Consider the following 20,799-nt stretch of genomic DNA (forward strand, 5'->3'; position numbering starts at 1 on the left):
ACGTTTCCCACGGGGCCATGGCCCTGGTTACATTTCCACCCTGGGCCCCGGCTGAGAGCCTGGCACACAGTAGGGGCTCAGCAAAGGTTTGCTGAGTGAATCCAAGTCCAAACTAAAGAGCACAGACTTCGGAACCAGAGGAGCCTGAGTCCAAACCCTGACTCTTCCCCTTTCAGGCTGGGTGACCCGAGGGAAGTCACTTAACCTCTCTGGGTCTCAAGTTCCTAGTCTGCGAAGTGAAGGCCCTACTGTTAGTTCAGCAGGCCTTTGGTCAGGACGGAGGGAGACGGCGTTCGCAGTGCGTGCGGGGCGCGGAGGAGGCGCTCAGCAGACGTGCCGCAGCTGGCCCCGCCCCAGGCTCACCTGTGGGTGGCTGAGGCCCCACCCTCCTCGCAGCCCCAGCCCCCCACAGGTGACTCAGAGCCTCTGGGTGCCAGCCCTGGGAGCGTGGGAACTTCCTGCCACCCTGTTTGTCTTGGGCCGCTGGGGAGGGGCTGCCGCCCTCTGTCAGCTCCAGCGCACTCCTGCCAGGTCGCCCAGCGTGAAAGGGAGGAATTGTTCCCGTGACCTTTGCTTTCTTTGTCAAAGGTGATTTCGGCAAGTACCGCCCGCTTCCCTAAAGGCCAGGCCAGTCTCGCTTCCCACTGCCCCAGGGGCTGAAGGGACCACCTGTGCACCTGGGGAGGCAGGGGCACTGGGGGAACCTCAGCCTTGTCCCTGCCAGCATGTGTGAGGCCCCCCACTCTGTCCCACCCCTAAGCCAGCAGCCGGCTGGTGCTCCTTCCCTGTCTCCATACCCCCCACTACTCACCCGATCCCATTCCTTGGTGCCCCCCAGGACCCAGCCCAGGACCCAGCCCAGGGTCAGAGGCCAGGCGTTTTCAGATCAGTCAAGCTCCCCAGCCCAAGAGAGACACCCCCACCCACCCAGAGCAAGGCACCCTCTCCCCCTCCTGCTCCACCCCACCCTGCCCTGGGGAGGTGTTCCCAGTGCTGGTTTCTGGGGGTGGGCCACCGGTCTCTGCAGGGCTGGAAATGCTTTCTTCACAAGTTTTTATCACTCTGCCTCAGCCTCGTCTGCCCCCTGGTCCTGTGGCCAGCCCACCGCCTACGGCCCCCTTTCCCTGCTTTGGCATGGCTGGCGGCCCCACACTGTAGCCCCGCAGCCCCGGGGCCTTCAGCAGGTGGGCCAGGAGGCGGCGGCCACTGCAGGCAGCCCTGCCGGGGTTCAGGGCAGCCTCGGATCATGGAAGCTCTACTTCCGATTTTCCAGAAGATGCTGATCGTTCACGATCATTGTTCTTTCCTTCTGGGGCATGAAAAAGCAGGTTCAGCTCACAACCGGAAGAGCAGCAGGTCAAGGTTCCCAGAGTATGAAATGTCTGCCTCCGTCGGCAATGACATTCTCCCAGAGGCACTAAAAATAGATGCAGAACAGAAGCATCAAGTCCCTGAAGGCTGGAGAGGTAAGGGGCGCGCCTAGGGCAGGGGCACCGCCCGCAGGTTACGTGTGTGGCCATAAGGCAAGGCGAGGGTTTTACTCTTCTCTCTTCTCTCTTTTTTTTTTCTTAAGAGACAACAAGAAAGTGAACTTGAGAAGGGTCAGCGTGGAAGGACTTTGCGCTTTCAAGTATGACCTTGCCATATGCAAAATTCAGACAGAAACAAAACCGGCAGCGGGATGTGTCCCCGGGCAGGTCCGGGCTTTGGCAGGACTCACCCCCACTTGGCCCAAGGAGGCAGGATGTTTGTTGTCCTTCCCAGCAGTAAGGGGCCGGTTACGGTCACCAGCCAGAGGCCGGCACACTCCAAGAGAACATTCGTGGTGACAGAAATTTTCTGTATTTGCTCTGTCAAACAGGGAGCCGCTGGCCGTGTGGAGATATTGAGCACTTGAAATATGATTATTGAGATTCAGCAACAGAATTATTCAGTTGATTTTAGTTCCATGGGTTTAAATAGCCGTATTTGAATGGTGGCTAGTGGCTACCATATTGGGCGGCATGATTTTAGGCTCTAGGGAAAGGAGAGCTGCAATCGGTTAGTAATGTCTACCAGGGACATGGGACGGAAGGTGAGATATGAATGCTGCATTACTGAATGATTGATGGATAGATGGATGATGAGTGGGTAGATGTGTGGACAGATGGATAGATGGTGGATGGATGATAGATGAATAATGAATGATGGATGGGTGGGTGGATGTGTGGATGGATGGATAGACGATGGATGGATGGATAGATGGATGATGAATGAATAATGAATGATGGATGGGTGAGTGGATTTGTGGATGGACGGATGGATGTGTGGATGGATGGATGGATGCACGCATACATGCATAAATGAATGAAAGGGCAACAAAACAAGGTTAGAAGTGAAGCAAAAGGTCATGACTAAGGAAGTGGGTGAGATAATGGTCTGCCTTTTTTTTTTTTTTAACTATTTTTCAGGTTTATCCAAAAAACAGGCCATGCAAAAAATTCTTTGAGGCTTTTGTCTTTGAAGAGATAAGTGAATGGTAAGCCGTGTGTGTATCCAGGAAGCCCCAGGCCGTGCCAGGGCCTGCTTCCCTCTCTCCCCCTCTGCTGCCACCACCCCCGCCTCCGGGCTGGGTCGCTGAGCCCCTCCCCATGCCGCTTTCCCATGGGAAGCTGAGACACAATAGCAGTTTCTTCTGAATGGAGCTCTCCCCTGAGCCAAAGTGTAAACAGGAGCCAGGGAAGAGCCGGCGGTGTGTAGCTGCTCGGTGTGATTACATAATCAGGACATACCTGGGAGAGGCGCCGAGCCAGGGGATTTTAACAGGGGTGGGAGGGGGCGGGGCACGCCCAGCGCAGGAATGGCTGTGCAGGTACCTGGCCTGGCTGGGAGCCGGAGCCAGGCTGTCCGGGAGGAAGGAAATTCGAGTGTCACTTTCCGAGGGCGTTCTTACAGCAAGATGGGCCCGTGCTTGACTGTTTTGTTTAATCTTCATGACAGCATTAAGGGTGGGTAGTTATGTCCCCTTTTCGAGATGAAAGGAATAGAAATGGGACACAGAGACATGCAGTCTCCAACTGGTCACACGGCTGCTGTGTGCAGAGCTGGGATGTGAGCCTAGTTAACCAAGCTGGACCACTTCCCACCTCCTCTTCCTCTCCATCTCCCCCTCCCACCTTCTGTTAAATCTCACGTCCATTTATCCTTTCCATTTTCCATCCAGCCCCCCACCTGCTCAGTCCCGGGCGCTTTCTCCCTTCCCTCAGGGCTGGACCTGCGCAGGGGAGAGGCCAGGGGAAGAGCAGGCAGCCGCTGCCGGCAGAAGGATCAGTTTCTGACGAGGCACTGAGAGCGTCGGGCCCACCTGTGATAGAATTTTATGACTCCTTGTGTTGGGTTCTTTCTGCAGATGCAGGACCCGGAAGGAACTTAACATAGCTTCTCGCTTCATCTGCGAGGCAACTCCCCCGTCAGGATTGCTCTCCCTGCAGCATAAGAGGAGCCTGAGGGCCACAGAACCTCAGGAGCCTCGTCCTTGAGACTTGGGGGGTCGGCGAAGGCTTCCCAGAGGGGCGGCCTGAGTGGGCTTAAGCAGGGCACCCAGGAGTTCCTCGAGTGGCGGAGGAAAGGTGGGTGCATTTCTGGCCCCGAGCCGGGTGATGGAGGGGAGGTGTGGGAGGGTGGGGTCTGCCGTGGCCCAGTTGCCTCACCAGACCCGGAGCTCCCGGGGTGGGACTTGGGGATGACCCAGGGCAGAGCCTGTCTTGGCCAAAGACAGCTGGCCCAGAGCAGGGCCCTTAGCCCTCGAGCTTGGCTGAGCCCTACCAGCCCCTCTCTGAGTGCACTTGGACAAGCATCTCCCCTCTTGGACGGTCAGCTGCTCCGTGTGTAAGGTGGGGACAGCGGGCAGATTCCGTGCGAGCACACGTTGATGCCGGATGGGCCCTGGGGAGCCCGGAGACGTGTGCCCACCTCCAGAGGGGCTGCACAGACAGCCGGGAGCCCAGCCTTGTGCCTGGACAGCACTGCTACCTGGACCATCTGGGGCTCCTGGGTCCAAACAAGGAATGCCCCCAGGGTGGGCTCAAGGATGCAAGTCACATCACAACGGAGGCTCCCTCTCCTGCCGTGCCCGGGGGGCGGCCGAGCCCACGCTGCCACTGCATAAGGACCACCGCTGCCACCACAGCCCCGTCATGTTGCCACATAAATGGAGCTGCTATTTACCTCCTTGGGGAAGGGACCGGCCTGTCTGAGGGGGCGGCAGAGATGAGCTCAGAGGCCCTGGGCTCTGACTTTGGTTATGCTCCGTGTATGCACGCATCCTGGGCCTAGCGGCTGGGCTCAGGTGTAGGCAACGGGAAACAAGGTCCTGGAAGCTCAGACCACGTGCCTTTGGGTTGCCCACTTGGTTGGCAGCAGCCAGCCTTGGCCGGGGGAGGCAGGGCTTCCTCTGCCAGCAGCAGGAGGTCCTGCCCGGGTCACATCTGGGTGGCAGGCATCTAATGCCCACCCGCCATGGCTGCAAGGTTCTGCCTGCCGCTGGCGCCGCTAAGCTGCGCTAGGTGAACAGATGGCCTTCTGCACAGGGTGGTATGGGGCTCTGAGACTAGAGGAGCAGGCCCTGGGTACGCCCTGGGGTCAGTAGTCTTTGTCTCCTAGGGCACAAAATTTTTTTTTTTTTTTTTACTGTAGTATAGTCAATTTACAGTGTTGTGTCAATTTCTGGGGTACAGCATATTTCAGTCTTACGTGTACATGCATATGTTCATTTCCATATTCTTTTTCACTATAGGTCACTACAAGATATTGAATATAGTTCCCTGCGCTACACAGTAGGACCTTGTTGTTTACCTATCATATATATAGCAGTTAGTATCTGCAAATCTCAAACTCCTGATTTATCCCTCCCCTCCACCTTTCCCCCTTGGTAACCATAAGTTTGTTTTCTATGTGTGAGTCCGTTTGTGTTTTGTAAATAAGTCCATTTGTGTCTTTTTTTTTAATTCTACATATGAGTGATATCATATGGTATTTCTCTTTCTGGCTTACTTCACTTAGAATGACGATCTCCGGGTCCATCCATGTTGCTGCAAATGGCATTATTTTATTCTTTGTTATGGCTGAGTAGTATTCCATTGTATAAATATACTGCATCTTGTTTATCCAGTCATCTGTTGATGGGCATTTAGGTTGTTTCCATGTCTTGGCTGTTGTGAACAGTGCGGCTATGAACATTGGGGTGCATGTGTCTTTTCCTGTTAGAGTTTCCTTTGGATATATGCAGGTAGGAATGTAGTTGGTGGAGCCATTCTGGAAAACAGTATGGAGATTCCTCAAAACACTAAAAATAGACTTACCATATGATCCAGCAACCCCACTTCCGGACACATATTCAGAGGGAACGCTAATTGGAAAAGATACAAACTTTAATTAAGAACCTACTACGTGCAGCTCCCTGTGCCCTCCCCCATGTGGGGACATAACCTGGAGACTGTCTCCAGCAGTCTTCTGCCTACAAATCCAAGACAGGTCTCACCAGACACAGAATCTGCCAGTGCCTTGATCTTGGACTTCCCAGCACCCAGAACTATAAGAAATAAATGTTTGCTGTTCAAGCAAAATAACAAAACAAACAAACAGAAAACCTACTATGTGCAGAAAACCTTATCTTTAACTCCCAGAACAATCTCCGTCTTCATATTCTTGTTTTAAGCAGGAAGAAACGGAGAAGCGAATAACTGACCCAAGACCACACAGCTAACGAGATAATGGAGTTAGGATCTGAACCCACGTCTGTCTGGCCATGAGTAGTTATTTCTGAGGAGGCCTGGAATGAGGGCTAGGGGAAGTCTGGATGGAGAGATGGATTGAAAGTTTTGGAGATGAGAGGGTGGATGGGTCCCTTCTGATCTAACTCTATGTGCAAACGAGACTTTCTCAAACACCCAACACTCACCCCAAGCTGAGGTCCAGCTCTGTGGTTTGGGTGCTGTCAGAGTCACCTTATGGAGCTAGTGTCCCCGCTACTGTGCCAACAACCCTGGGGCACGTGGAAGGTGTGTCAGCAGTCATTCCCTCCTAACTAGAGAAGCTGGAGGGAGAGCCCTGGGCTGGAGACAGGACCCTCAAACATCCCCTGCCTTGACACTGACCTGATATGTGTCCCTGGAGGGCACAGCCCACCTTGGAGACTGCCGCAGGTGGGCAATCAGACAGGAGGGAAAACACAGGCAGGTACAGGTGGAGTCGTTCTGTGGTAGCCGGTGGAGCCCTGAGGCCCTCCAGACAGTCCCTGGTGCTCCTCAGAGGTGACGGCGCTCCAGACACACCCACTGGGACCACCTCCAGGGGCTCATCCAGCTTCAGCAAGACTAAGATTCTGGCCAAGAAAGCCAAGTCACCGCAGCCTTCAATGCACACCTGGCTGGACAGGGAGAAGGCACTTGGATTGTCTAGGCTCCTAATCTCACCAGGTCAAAGGTGTCCCCTTGGACCTGCACGAAGCCAAGGTCAGCCTCTCCCATCTCTACCTGGAGCCCAGTTTGGAAGCCGGAGTGGGTTAGGAGCTGGGCGATTTTTATGGGGCAGGAGACTGGAAGGTCCTGGGCCTGGCAGGGAGGGGTCTGAGGAAGAGCGGAAGGGGTTTGGGAGCCGTGATGCACCACACATGCGCCAGAGTTGGGGGGCAGGGGAAAGGCAGCAGTGGGAGCAGAGACCCTGCACGGGCTGAGGGACCAAGGGGCCCTTCAGAGACAGCCCTTGTCCCCTTCTGGGCTCTCCGTGGCCTTGGCAGGGTAAATACCTAGAGCTGACCTCCTGCTGTGATGCAGCCACCATCTCAAGGTCACCGTGGGGCCCAAGCCCCTCCCTCTGATACCCAAACTGAGGGGCTGGGCCTGGGGGGAGAGGGAGGAGCGAGGTGGGAGTCTGGGGCTCACTGTTCCCAGCACACCCTGCCTGGGCCGCCTGCCCCCCACAGATCAGCTGTCAATCCGTCCCCCGGGAGGCAGAGCGCAGGCCCCAGACCTTGTCAATCTGCGGGAACATCGCAGCCTGAACCCGAGCGTTCCCACGCTGCATCAGCCTCCAAGGAGGGACCCCGGCGGCAGGATCCCCACCTGTCACAGGCCTGGGGCTCCAGCGCCTCCCGACACCCTGTGTGTCCATTGCACCAGTCAGCCAACCGAGCCCACCAAAGACTGTCACCACTGCCCAATCACGGAGCCCGTGGGGCTGTTTCCCGGGCTCCTCGCTGGCTCTCTGAGGGCGGGGAGGGGCTACCACCAAGGCTCAGGGAGCAGACCCTCTGCGGGCTGCTCCTCTGGAGATTCGAATGCTTCTGGAAGCCTCTCATGTAGGCTAAGGCAGCACCGCTCAGGGTACTGCTCTGCCCCATCTGGGCATTCCCCTTGCCCTGACCAGGGACCTGAAATTCCCTGAGGGCTGTTTGAGGCCCCAGTTTTTAGATACACTCTTTCCAGCTGGCCAAGAGATGGAAAACAAAGGCATTCTACAGGTGAGGAAACTGGGCTCAGAGAAGTTAAGTGACTTGCCTGAGGTCACAGAGCGAGGAAGTGGAAAAACTGAGATTTCAGCCCAGAAGTGAGTCTTGCACACAGTAGATGCTGAAAGAATGAATGAAGACCGCAGCGTCCACGCTCTTGACCCCTGCTCTCTGCTGTCTGTGTCTGGATGACAGCCTGGGGGCCCGGCTCTTGCTGAAGCACCTCCTGTGACGGGGTGCTCGCTACTCACAGGCACCCGCTCTCTTCTGGACCCCTGACTGCTGACGTTTCACCCCCCACCCCCCGCCACAGGTCTGGGTTCTGCCCACAGCTCCCACAGGTAAGTCCTGTCCTCTCCCGCCTCGGCCCCGGGACCAAGCTCCCCGAGCTCCCTGACCCCAACATTTCCCAGATCCCTTTTGCACCTGCTGGCTGCCCAACTCTGACCTTTCTGAGCCTCTCCCCTGGCCCCATGAGCTGACTCTCTATACACTGGTTCCCCACTGGTCTCTGGTCAGCCCTGGGTCATCCAGCTTTGAACCTGAGGTCTGGGAAGTCCCCTCTGCCCCGGCATCTCATTTTCCCCAGTCCTCTGCACTCAGCCAGCATGGCTGGGCCCTGGGGCCCTCTCTGCCCTCCCATCTCACTTCCTGGGCAAAATGAGGGGGCCCCTATCCCCTTCCTCCCCAGGGGCCGGCAGCCTGAGGAGACACCCCACTGCAATTTTGTTGTAACTGCATGGGATCCCCAGCACTGTGTCAGGACAGAGCCCACTGCTCTCAGTGGCCTGGCCATTTTTCTTGCCACCAAAGAGTTGGAAAGGTGCTCCCACCCAAGGGAGCAGACACCCATCTGCACAGTGCAGAGGCTTCTGGGGGGGTCCCTGCCGCCCCACCCCCAATGCCTGGGGGAAGGATGTGCCGCTTGCAGCACCTGATCCATCCTCCAGACAAAAATCCACCTGAGCCCAAGGACCCAGAAAGTAAACCTCAGGGCACGGCGGGCACCTCTTAGCGTGGGGAGAACACGTGCACGGGGTCTCCGTTCCCCAAAGCCAGTCCTAGTCCCACGGGACGTCAGTAAGATCACAGACGCTTGGGAATCACGGAACGAAACAAAGTCCTTGCTGAGGACTAGTCGGAGCCTTTGCTGTGCGCCTCCAGCAGGAGAGAGCGAGCAGGGTTTCTCGAGCTAATGTGACCTCAGAAATTGTTCCCTGGGCGCATCTTCTGGGACCAGTGTTCCCTGGAACCCTCTTTGAGAAACACTGCCCATGTTGCTCCTGAAGCCCCAGAGTGCTAGGTTCCTGTGCTTTGGCCCAGCCCAGTGTGAGGTGAGCCTGGGGTCGGAGGAGGATGCTTAGAAAGTTCCAGTTAGTGGGCATGGGCTCCTGGCATCCCCCCCCCCCCACGCTCAGAGGCTCAGGCCTTCGGGTGCCTCCCTGCTCAGAGGACTCCGAAGCATCGAAGCCACGACACCACCACCAGGGATGCGGAGGCCAAACGGCCTGGGCCCCTGAGACACAACACCTGCCCCCACGGCCCCGAAGAGCCTGCAGCCCCAGCTTGGGAAGAAAGCTTCCGGAGGGCAGGAGGCTGCATCCCCTGGGAGGAGTAAGCAGGCAGGATCTGCTCCTGTCCCACCACGACCTCTGCCCGCACCTCCCTCCCCACCTGCTGCTGTCTCCCCAAGCCGGAGCCTCCGGCAGGCAAAGCCCAGGGGCTGGGAGGTGTGGCCACAGAGGTGGCAAATGCAGGACCTGGCTTGAGGGGCATCCGGGTGGTCTCAGGCAGGTACCACCTGGCCCAGCTCCCTAGTCGCCTGGCTGGCGGGCCAGCGGGGTGCCCGGGGCCCGTCCTTCCAGCCTGCCCCCGAATAGCCGTCCATGCTTCCCCAGCAGCACCTTGGATCTGGCTGGAGCCTCTTCTATTGATTCAGCATCTAATCTCACTTCCCATCTGATTTGCAAAGGGCTCTCCACGCCTCTTCTTTCCGCTTGGTGCTTTCCTAATCCTGTGGGCACTGCTTGCTTATCGCTCCCTCCTGACAGCAGGCCAGCTCCCTCTTCCCCTTGACATTCCTGCCCCGGCTGCCTCCTGCCCTCCGTCCCAGCCACGGCCCCGCCTCCCCCACGGGTCTCTGAGCCGGGCAACCTTGAGTCTTGGTGCATTGCTGGAGCCCACATCATCCATCCTTTCCGTCCTCCCTTCGTTGATCTGACTTTCCATGAGCGCCTGCCTCCTCTGTGCGAGCACAGGGCCCACAGCCGTGGTCCTTTCCAGGAACAGTGCACTGCAGGGGGCTCTCCCAGGCCTCCTGTAGCAGTTACAACACTCACCCCTTACCTGGAGGCCAACGAGGTTACACCCACTATGCAGGTGAGCAGATTGAGGCCAGGAGTTGCTCTCAATTGCTTGGGTCCCAGAGCTATGAGAGCTGGGACAGGAGTGTAGGTCCTCTGGACTCAACTAAGAAAGGCTGTTCTGGTTGACATTTCATGGCCTGGCGCCCACACTGAGCTGCACCCGGCAGTCCTGCAGGGACTCCGAGCCTTGGACCCCAGGGATGCCATACTTTACAGAATGTGGCCCAGGCTCTGACATCATCCTGGCTTGAAAAATCCATGCCCCTACCCTGCCAGGCCCCCTCTGGTCACCCACTGCAGGCACCCAGGAAGCCCCCTCCATTGGAGACATCAGGCTTTGATGCCAGCGTAGAGATGGACGATTCTGCTTGGACTCAGTCTCCAGCCCTGCCCAGCAGAGATGCCAGCCCCACACTGCCCCCAGCCCTCCTCCACACACGAGCACAGGCTGGGCTGGGGCTCTGGGCAGCGGCACCGGGGACAGGACCTTCGGGGCCAAATAAGGGTGGGATGTGTACAAAAACAAGTAAGAGTTTCCAGGTAGCGACCACAGAGCAGAACCAAGTGTGCGCCCTGCGGAGTGTGGGGCCCAACTGCACGACCGATTTCTCACTGCGAAGCTCAACAGGGCTCCAGCATCCAGTCCCAGCTGTGCTCTGGCCTCTTGTCCCTGCCCCTTGTCCCACGGCCACCTCGCCCTGGCAGAAACACCAGAAACAGCCTGCCTTCCATTCTGACACTGAGGGGCTACAGCTGGGCTGTCCCTTCATTGTGGGTCCTCCCCTGACCCCCCAGGACTCTCCCACCCCCGTCTTAGCTCCCTGCATGTCTCTGTCCTTCCCATGGGTGACAGTATCTGCATGTGACTGTTCACTGGACTGCCGTCCCCACTGGGTGTTTCACCATCACATCTTCAGGTAGGGTGGTACCCACCTGGCACACAACAGGTGTTCAATAAATGCTCGTTGAGGGTAAGAATGGGGGTCCCTGACTTGATCCCCCATAGTATCCTCTCTTCTGGGCCAGTCAGCTGAGATCCCGCACAGCACAGGGACTCTCCACTGGTCACTGCCATTTCCGCCTGCCTGCCCTCATCCCAAACTTGAGTCCCAGCCACCAGCTGCAGGAGGGGGCCCCGTGGGTGTTAGGCTATGTAGGCACTCAGCAGGGCTGAGAAGCCCTGTGCTGGTTCTCCCCTCAGCCCCTGCCTGTGAGCGGGGCCCCCACTGGACGGGGATGTGTGTTTGCTGTGCTACGTGAGAGCGTTCGAGTCTGCTGTAGGAGCTGAGAGAAGTAAACAGGAGGGCGGAGACTCACATGTGTGACCACAGAGAGTAAGTTAGTGGTCTGTGCGGTGACATGATTCACAGCAGGGGCAAGCCGGAATGTGGCTTATAGACAGAAAGGGGTGGCAAGACCAGCCAGGTCACCCTAAATCTGCCACCATGGTGACGCCCAGGGTGGTCCCCTTCTGCCCAGGCGGGCAGATGAAACGACAGGTGCTCAGCAGGTCCCGACGAGGCACAGGTGCTGTGTGGGATCTGGCCCTGTGTTTCTTCCACGGAGTAGGTGCACTCTGGCTCCAGAACCTTCTGTCTGCCTGTCCCCTTGGTCGACCCCAGCTCTGGGCCTCAGAGGGAAGCTGAGGCAGCTGAGCGAGATGCCCCGCAAAGTTTTCTATCACCAGCCCCTCCTCCTGGCTGCCTCAGCCCTCTTCCTCTCACCAGCTCCTTCTCCAGCATCCAGCCCTAAACCAGGGAAGCTGGTGGCTCAGCCTGTTGGTAAGTATGTCCCAGGCACCCTCTCTCTGCCAGGCATGGGGCTCAGGACCCAGTTCTCTTTAGAGCCTGCTGGATCCTTCTAGATCTTTCTGGATCTTTCTGGGTCCTTCTAGGGCCCTGACCATGTCATAGTGCCAGGGTTGAAGTGGGGAAGGCTCCCCCTACCGCCCCCTTGCTTGATCTGCCCAGGGAGGGAGGGAAGCTTCAGGCACAGGATCTGGGCTGGGAAGTCCAAGATCGAGGTGCTGGCAGATTTGGTGTCTGGTGAGGACCCCTCTCTGATTCATAGATGGCAGACCTCTAGCTCTGCCCTCCCGTGGCAGAGGAGGAGCCCTCTGGGATCTCTTACACGGACACTAATCCCACCATGAAGTCTCCACCCTCGTGACTTCATCACCCAAAGCCCCCGCCCCTCATACCTTGGGCCCCAGGATGTCCCAGAAGTAGCCAGAAAAGCCAGACCTGGAGTGTCCCAGGGTCCTGCAGGGACGGGGCCTCAAGCACCAGTGAGCCCCACAGACACCCCCACACCCCAGCACCAGCACCAGCGACCTGTGGCAGTCAGTGGGGCAGGGGTGCTTCAAGGGGCATGTTCCACAGGTGGGGACAGAGGCGGGGCCCTGCGGCATTGAGGGAGCTTCACCCAGGAGGGGGCTTTTGAGCTGGGACTCAAAGGATGAGCAGAGCAAGACGAGAGAATGTGCGGTGGGAAGTGCGCGGCGCTCAGGGGAAGTCTGAGCAGGCCCCGCAGCCCCAGCGCCGGTGGGGGAGGAGGAGCCGCAGAGGCCCAGAGAGCCCTGAACTAGGGGAGGCCGGCAGGTGTGCCCGGGGCGGGGCGAGCAGCCGCTCCTTGTGTGGCAGAAGAGGCCCAGGCCCAGCAGGGACCTTGGAGAGCACCAGCCCGGTGCCGTCATGGTGCTGGCAGTGAGGGCCGGGATCGGGGGCAGCAACCTGCTTGGGGTCACATAGCCAGTCAGGGAGGGGGCTGGGGCCCACATGGGTTCTGAGTCCCCTGGTCTCGGCCCCGATCTGGCCTCCTTAGAACCTAAGAGGAGCACTTTGGGTCTAGAGAGTAAAATAGGTCACGTCAAGCTACCTGGAGAGCAGGGAGGGGATGTCGGACTCATGCTTTCACAACCAAAGTGGGAAGTGCGTCTCGAGCTTGGCCCTAGACATCCAGTTGTCAGTGTCTGTTTGCTCAGCTGTCTTCCCACCGGGCTGAGGCTGACAGCAGGTGCTCAGTGAGCGTTTGCCAGGTGGATGTCGGGGGGAGTGTGCGGGTGGTGGTGCGCGGGTGGGTGGGTGGGTGGACAGTTGGGGTGGGTGGGCAGACAGAGGGTTGGTTGATGCTACAGACTAAATGTGTCCTGTCCAAAATTCATGTACTGAAATCCTATCCCCAAGGCGATGGTATTAGGGGTGGGGGCTTTGGGTGCTGAGGTCATGAGGCTGGAGCCTCCATGAGTGGGATTGGTGTCCTTATAAAAGAGATCCCAGAGGGCTCCCTCTCCCCCTCTGCCACACGAGGACACAGTGAGACGTCTGCCGTCTATGAACCAGAGGGGGGTCCTCACTGGACACCAAATCCGCCGGCACCTCGATCTTGGACTTCCCGGCTTCGAGAACTGGAAGGAATAAATCTGTGTTGTTTAGAAGGCCAGGCCTATGGTACTTTTGTTATGGTAGCCCGACTGGACTAAGACAGGTGGACAGGTGGGTGGGTGGACAGAGGGAGGGGTGGATCTGCGCAAATGAACGGCGGGGGCCAGCCCAGCGGGGGGAGAGCCCACTGCAGCTGGGGGCCTGGTGGGGGCGCTGCCAGGCCTCAAGGGCAGACCCTCTGCTCCTACTCTGGGGGTGGAGGCTGCGTGACACGAATTGCTGAGGGACCACAGCCCAGCAGGCGGGACCCTGAGAGACAGCGCAAAGCGGGGAGGAGCAGGTGAGATGCTTGCAGGAGAGGAGCAGAGGCTCCCGGGAATGCGGGCTGCTCGGGAGTGCCCTCTGGTCCTAGGTCACTTTGTTCCAGAGAGACAGGCCTTGGCAGGGCCATTCTTCCCGATGGCAGGCTTATGGAGGCATAACGCAAGAAGCACACAAGGCATCTATTTTAAAGTGTTTTTAGTACATGCGCGGAGCTGTGTACCCATCACCACGACCCTTCCGGGAACAATTTAATCCCTCCAAAAAGAACCCCCGCACCCGCCAGGCGTCCCCGCCCCCAGCCCCCGTCCAGCCCTAGTCCCCATCCAGCCCCAGGCAACCACTAACCTACAGCCTGTCTCTGTAGAGTCACCTATTCTGGGCATTTCGTCTGAATAGAATCACACAATAAGTGGGCTTTTTTGGTGACTGGCCTTATTGACTCGGCATACCATTTTCAAGGCTCACCCATGTTGTAGCATGCGTCGCTATCAGCACCTCGTTCCTTTCTGCGGCTGAGCAATGTTCTGCTGCTCAGCTCTGCCGCACCGCCTCTGTCCATCCATCCACCGAGCGACGCTCCCGTTCTTCCCAGCCTGTGGCCGCCGTGCGCAGTGCTGCCGTGAGCACTCGTGTACCAGAACTTGTCTTCATTTCCCTGGGCACCTACCTAGGAGCAGAGTGGCTGGGTCGTACAGCAACTCTGTGTTTGACCTTCTGAGGAACTGCCAAGCTCTCTCCCACTGCGGCCGCACCATTTACATCCCCACCAGCAGCAGACAAGGGCTCCCATCTCTCCACATGCTCACAGACACTTGGTATTGTCTGTCGCTGATCACGGAAGGAAGCCAGGAGTGGGCCATCTTGAAAGAGTCCTGCCCAGGAAAGTGAGACAATGACCTCCTTGGAGAGGCGCCCAGGGCTGGGGGAGTCGTAGGTGCTCAGCTGCAGGACATCTTCCCTGGGCCAGCAATTCATGGCGGGGTCCCACTGAGCAAAGCCCGGCCATCCCGCCCAGCCCGAGCAGGGACCCTCAGAGCAGGAAGGGGCTGTGAAGCAGGAAGGGGCTGTGAAGCTGGAAGGAGCTGTGGATGACATAAGAGACTGAGGCTCTGATTTAAATCTGACTGGACTCTCCACTCCCCGAGAGCAAGACTGTTGTTAATATGTGGAGGTGACATTAAGGACAGTTACAAGGACAGAGTTTGGGGCAAGAAGGAGGCCCAGCAGAGGTGGTCTGAGAGTGAGAAGTAAGAGAAAGAAAATGGCTCTGCTTCTGTCCCCCAGAAAGAGCTATTTCAGAAGTACGGTCCAGGCTCCAGCAACACTTCAGGTCGCCCTGTCAAAGCTGGTGTCTGGCCCTTTAAGTCTTAAAGGGCTCCAGGAGTTTTAACCATGCTACCAGTTGCTGTAAGAAAGTGGTGCATTGTGGGCACAGGGAAGGAACCCACTCCCTATCGCCACCGTCAACCTGGCAATTTCCAGATGAATCTTGGAACACCAAGTGTAGAATGACAGCAAGTGTGAGCTCCAAGGAGTCTGGGGGAACATCTCGCTCGGAGCTGAGCCTGACTCCAGAAGTCTCCACGAGACAGGTTTGCAAATGGGTGCAGCCACAGAACCCTCAGAGTAAGCACTTTCTAGACACTTCCTTCGTCGTCACGTGTGATTGGTTCTCCTCTGCTTTCCCAGACCTGCCACATCCTAATTTCCTAACCTCAGTGAGCAAGCCGTGAAATACTTAGAAACCAGTTGAATACAGCTCGTGTAAGATCTCTATGGTGAAGAGGGCAAGAACGCCTCTGAAGAACTTTGTCCAGTCGTCTGTCGACGGACATTCGGGCTGTTTCCGTGTCTTGGCTGTTATAAATGCTGCTGCTGGGAACACTGGATGCGTGTGTCTTTTTGAATTATATTTTCCTCCGGATGTATGCCCAGGAGTGGGATTGCTAGATCATACGGTAAGTCTATTTTTAGTTTTTTGAGGACTCTCCATCCTGTTCTCCACAGTGGCTGCACCAATTTACATCCCCACCAGCAGTGTAGGAGGGTCCTTTTTCTCCACGCCCTCTCCAGCAGTTACCTTTCTTTTTAATGATGGCCATTCTGACTGGTGTGAGGTGATATCTCACTGTAGTTGTTTTTGTTTTTTTTTTTAATTTGGAGGGGGAGGTAATTAAGTTTACTTACTTATTTTTTAATGGAGGCACTGGGGATTGAACCCAGGACCTTGTGCACGCTAAGCATGTGCTCCACCACTGAGCTCTACCTGCCCCCCTCTCACTGTAGTTTTGATTTGCATTTCTCTAACAATCAGTGATGCTGGGCATCTTTTCATGTGCTTGCTGGCCATCTGGATGTCCACTTTGAAGAGATGTCTATTTAGGTCTTCTGCTCATTTTTTGATTGGGTTGCTTAAAACAAGCTTTATTAAGGTATGAGTATCTTGCCTTTTCCTCAGGCAATCCTTGATGCTAAAGAGAACTTCATCTGTACCCCATGAGATTCACTCCCTCCTTTGCCCTCCAGAGGGATGGAGAATGGAGATGTTGGCTGTCAGGCTGAGAGGAGCCCTTGAGGCTGCAACCCAGGTAGGTGATGAATAAAGAACAGGGGGAGGGACGGGAGAGGGATCAAAGACACCTCAGGCCACTGCCACCAGAAGACTGAGGCCGCTGGGAGTGGCCGTGGAGGGGCCCTGAGAACGAGGGGGCCTCCCTCCGCACCCCCACCCCCGCTTCCTTCCCCTCCCAACAGTCCCCAGACCACGTTGCAGACTCGCCTGGGGGCTCATCACAGCACATTGCTGAGCCTTTGCTCAAAGTTCCATCTTTTTTCAGGATCCCGTTGGCTGCTCTGCCACCCAGGCCTTTCCACATAGATTTCAGAGTCAGTTTCTTGATACCTGTGCAACAGCTCGCCAGGATTTTGGCTGGGCTCCTGTTGAAGCTACAGATCAAACTGGGAAGAACCAACATCTTGACAACAGCGGGTCTTCCAGCCCGAGAAGATGGAACACCTCTCCATTAGCAACCCGCCCCCACCCGGGCTCCTGATCCAGCAAGTCTGAGGGGAGCCCGAGGCTTTGCCCTTCGGTCTGTGCCCAGGTGACCCCACTTCGAGAGGTGCTGTCCTAGGCTCCAGGAGCCCTGCCTGCCTGGGGAGTTGGGGTCACTTTGAAGACCTGGAACCTTCTTTCTGGGCTGGGCCCCAGGCTACCCGAAGGAGCTTTTGTCCCCATGCAAATCACGGCAGGCCGGCTCTGCTTGGATTTGCATGCTACAGCTGACTTTTTTAAACGCTTCCTCTCCAGCAGATAAACAGCGGGTGCCGGGAACCCGCTGGTGCAGAGGCTCCGGGGGCACAGCCGCACGTGGGAGAGGGTTCTTCTCTGAGTACCAGGTTCCTCAATTTTCTGCGGGAATTTCTTGGGACTCTTGGGACTCTCTCCTTCCCCATCAAGTGCCCTCCCCGGAAATCTCAGAAGGTCAAGCCCAGGTCTAAGACGAAGGCCCTGCCCTCCCGCAACAGGGCGTGGCGGCAGCCTCTGGCTGACCCCCAGGCAAGTCGAGCCAGGTGGCTGGAGGAGGGCACTGAGCAGTCAGAGGACTCCTGGGAGGACAGAAGGTGAAGGTGTGAGCAGAGGACTGGCACACAGGATGCCCCTTCCCAGAGATGAGAGCCAGCCGGGGAAGGGGCAGGCCTTCCAGGTGGAAGGAGGAGCCTGGGCGAGGCTCGGAGGCCGACACCAAGCCTGCACTGGGTCACGCAGGTCACGCTCTCAGTGGCCACCCTCCAGTTGGCCTGTGGCCCCGACTCCAGGTGCTCACTCGACCCATTGCCTTCCCTGCCTCCTGAGCCAGCCCTCCAAGGTACTGCATCACGGGAGCTGGCCACACAGAGCCCCAGGGAGGGATGCTGGCAGCGTGAGTGGGGGGCCCTGGGTCGGTGGCTCTGGCCCTCCTCCCTGGCAGGCAGGGCAGGAAGGCTTGGAAGGATGGCCTCAGTCTCCACTGGGGGTCCTGATGGCTCTCCCCGCTTCCCAGTGTTTACAGGAGCCGCCAGCACAATACTCCACCCCTCAGAGACCCCCTGGGGCCAATCCAGAGCCTGCTCTGGAGAAACTAAGGCCTGAGAGGGTGGGGGCAGTGGCCATGGCTCCAGAATGCAGGGACACTGTCACTTGGATTGTCGTTGGGATTGGGGTGTCTGATCAGGGCCCATGAGGACCAGAGCTGTATCCTTGGCCCCTAGGCCCAGACCTGTGGGCCCCAGAGCTAAAGATAAGCAGGGGCCACAGCCTAGGCCTCGTGGCCAGCAGAGGGACCAAGCTGGAGGCCCTAGGCCCCTAATCCCACACCTTCTCCCTGCCCCGGGGCCCTGGTGTCCCGGAGCCCAGCAGCACCTCTGGGCCCTGACTCCAACCCTGGGGGTGGAGGGGACCAGGTGAGATGTATGGGGCCTGGTCTGGAACTGCTGGGGGGGACCACGTTCCACACCTGGCAGGGTTATGGTACACCTCCCTCCCTCCCTCCCGGACACTCACCGCACTTCCCAATGGGCAGGGCAGAGAGCACACAGGAGTCGTTCTGGATAATGACAAGTGAGTCAAAGTGACAAATCACATCCAGGCTGAGGCTGTGAAGAGCCCTGTGTGCCCGTCATCCTCTGGCAAGGTGGGTTAGGGTTAGGGACGCGGAACCCGCACGGGGAGGACAGCCGCCCTGAGCAATCGCCCCCTTCACTTTGGATACTGCATGAGAGATAATGAAATCTTTGTGGCATTCAGTCTTTGAGATTTTGAGGTTTATTTGTCACTGCAGCAAAACTAGCTTATCCTGACTAACACAGAAGCAGTGGCAGGCCTGGGACACACACACCATCACCAGGAGATGGGCACCCGGACAGACATTACTAACGCACCTCTGCATTCTGTGCTCCCCCATCCCAGCACCTGCACAGGCAGCTCTGCCAGTGGGGCCACAGCCTGGAAGATGCGACGCGATCCTTCTGGCTCCTGAATTGCCTCTCAGGTGGTTGAATAATTTGATTGGCCCCCTCATTGGACACCTGACTTGGAGTGATAGAAGCTGCCCCTTGGGGGGATCTGACAGCTTCCTACCAGTCAGTGTCCGTGCTCGTCAGAGCGTCCCTTCCTCCCTGCCTGCTCTCTGAGCGGCGCTGGCCCCAGGCTGCAGCCCCCGCCCTGCCCCTTCCAGCCGCCCTTCCCTCCGCCGGCTCCGGGGGGCTCGGTGATCTCAGCGTCCGTGACGTTCTCCCCACTCTGAGCCGCTACGTGTAGGGCCAAGTAGGAGCTTGTTGCTCTGAAGACACTGGGAGGAGCTGGCCTGCCTCGCGTTCTCATTCTTGGTCAGGGTGTGCCGGGCCTCAGACCCAGGAAAGACAATTCACTTTCGGTGGGGCCCCTTCCAGAAGGAGGGCTGGGGCTGGAACAGGAGCCATGCCCCGGGGGTCAGCGCCCTCCCCGTGCCTGAGACGAGGGAAGGGCAGTCCCAGGACACGGGCTCCAAGCGGACGAACAGAGCGAACATGACTTTTTACAATGGGGCTTTGATCTGCCTAATGTCACAAGACAGCCGGGGACAAACGCCAGGCCCTGTGCGACTCCCGGTTCCCACAGGAGATGCCCTGTGCAGGTATTCACACGGGGAAATTCTTGGCAGGCCCAGCCCCTGGGCCGGGGCCCATCACAGACACAGCGCGGCAATTAGGTTTTGGAAAATGCGGGGTAAGGCTCATTTGGCCAAGGCTCCAGCCTCCGGCCCAAAGGTAGCGTCAGAGGGAGGGAGGGAGGCCAACCCCAGCAGGAGTGGGTGCCCGCTGGTGTGGACAAGGGTGAGCAGGAGGAATTCCTGTGGTCAGGGGCAACCGGCCGGGCACAAAGGCTGGGTGGCTCCTTGACAATACCCACTCTGTCCCCGGCTGACGGTGACCTTTGCCAAAGTGCTCAGTGAATGGGCCGCATCACTGGCAGGTGTGTCCGAGCCTCCAGTGCTGGAAACCCATGAAGAGGCCGGGCCAGGGGAGCGCTCACAGGACGTGTTGTAACTCAGGTGCCCACAAGGGCCTCCCTGGGGCTCGGGCCAGGCCGGCAGGCCTGCCAAGGGCCCATCCTTCAGGCTGTCAGGACGCATTATCCCCACCTGTGCTCAGGAACAGTGGCCTCACCTGTAAGTCACTCCCATCCTGACATGGATGAAACGGCCCGCACCTCCTGCCAGCGTCTCTGGTTTCCCGGCCTGCTCCCCTCGGAAGGCTGCGGCAGGATGTGCCGGGAGTCCAGAGAGATAGCGGCTGCAGGCTGGCAGCTGTTAGACAAGACTTCCTGAGTCCTCCCTGCTCTGGTCTCCTGGCCACTGACTTCAAAAAGGAGCCCTGCCTGGACCGCTGACCTCGGGCCCACTAGAGACAAAATCTCCGTCAACCTCTGTGTTCTCTGTCTTGGCCTCTGGGCGCCATGATGGCATGACACAGGCACTCACCCATTTAAATCCACATGACCACCCCATAAGCAGCTGTCACCAGCATCTCCTCTGGTTCCCAGCTGGGGAAACTGAGGCCCGCAACTGGTAATGGGCAGCCTCGGTTGTGAACCCTGGCCTCTGGCACCAGTGTCCGTGACAGCGGCCACCTCGCAGCTCTGGCTGCCACCTCCAAGTGCAGGGCCCTTGGCTGATGCCTAGAAAGGATTCCCTGAACACACTTTTCCTGCCTGTGCCCTGCCCACAGCCCACCTCCCTAGGGCAGGGACCCCTGCACTCGGGCCAGGCAACTGTTTGTTGAATTAGTAAGAAAGGGACTGGGTGACAATGGGGCCGTTTCTTGAGCTTCACCCTAGGCTGGGCACATCCCAAACACTCCCACACAGGCCCTCATCTTCCTTCCCAACATCCCCACGTAGGCAAGCAGGACCTCTGTCCCCACTTTACAGATGAGGAAACTGAGGGTGAGCGGAATAAGGCAGCTGGCCAAGGACCAACCGGCCCATCAGCGGGGGTGATTAATTTCCCGCTCTGCTTATCCACCTCTAGCCTGGGAAGACGGGAGGGAGAAACGAAAGACCAGAGAAGGGTGCTGGCTCAGTGGCATGTGCGCCATGGGGGTAAAGACACCTCCCTGTCCCCGCCTGTGACGTCTCACAGCAGCCACGCCCCCAGTACCCCCATTGCTAGGAGGTCAAGTTCTGCACTGCACTCTCAATGCCTTAGGTCTGGCCAGTTTG

General features: G+C 57.9%; 3 long non-coding RNA genes across 7 annotated transcripts; 2 read left to right on the plus strand and 1 right to left on the minus strand.

Annotated features, from left to right (window-relative positions):
* The first annotated feature begins 418 nt into the window (after positions 1–418).
* On the plus strand, positions 419–5,144 carry LOC123617342 (uncharacterized). Of its 4 annotated transcripts, XR_006725481.2 has the most exons (5): positions 419–597; positions 1,329–1,466; positions 1,574–1,630; positions 2,451–2,518; positions 3,389–5,144. It is a non-coding gene; the product is annotated as an uncharacterized LOC123617342 (long non-coding RNA). The 4 variants fall into 4 exon arrangements; XR_012509497.1 differs by lacking the exon at positions 1,574–1,630; XR_006725482.2 differs by lacking the exon at positions 1,574–1,630 and having other exon boundaries at positions 419–588; positions 1,326–1,466.
* A 22-nt stretch (positions 5,145–5,166) lies between these two features.
* Positions 5,167–14,555, minus strand: LOC141578809 (uncharacterized). Its single transcript, XR_012509498.1, has 3 exons — positions 14,025–14,555; positions 6,135–6,406; positions 5,167–5,292 (listed from the first exon to the last, which is right to left on the minus strand). It is a non-coding gene; the product is annotated as an uncharacterized LOC141578809 (long non-coding RNA).
* Positions 14,556–14,949: 394 nt separating this feature from the next.
* Positions 14,950–19,022, plus strand: LOC123617341 (uncharacterized). Of its 2 annotated transcripts, XR_006725478.2 has the most exons (4): positions 14,950–15,151; positions 15,249–15,517; positions 16,018–16,147; positions 16,397–19,022. It is a non-coding gene; the product is annotated as an uncharacterized LOC123617341 (long non-coding RNA). The 2 variants fall into 2 exon arrangements; XR_006725477.2 differs by having other exon boundaries at positions 14,957–15,517; positions 16,397–19,021.
* The last annotated feature ends 1,777 nt before the right edge of the window (positions 19,023–20,799 follow it).

This window comes from Camelus bactrianus, chromosome 10 (genome assembly GCF_048773025.1).
Source record: "Camelus bactrianus isolate YW-2024 breed Bactrian camel chromosome 10, ASM4877302v1, whole genome shotgun sequence".
Classification (NCBI taxonomy): domain Eukaryota; kingdom Metazoa; phylum Chordata; class Mammalia; order Artiodactyla; family Camelidae; genus Camelus; species Camelus bactrianus.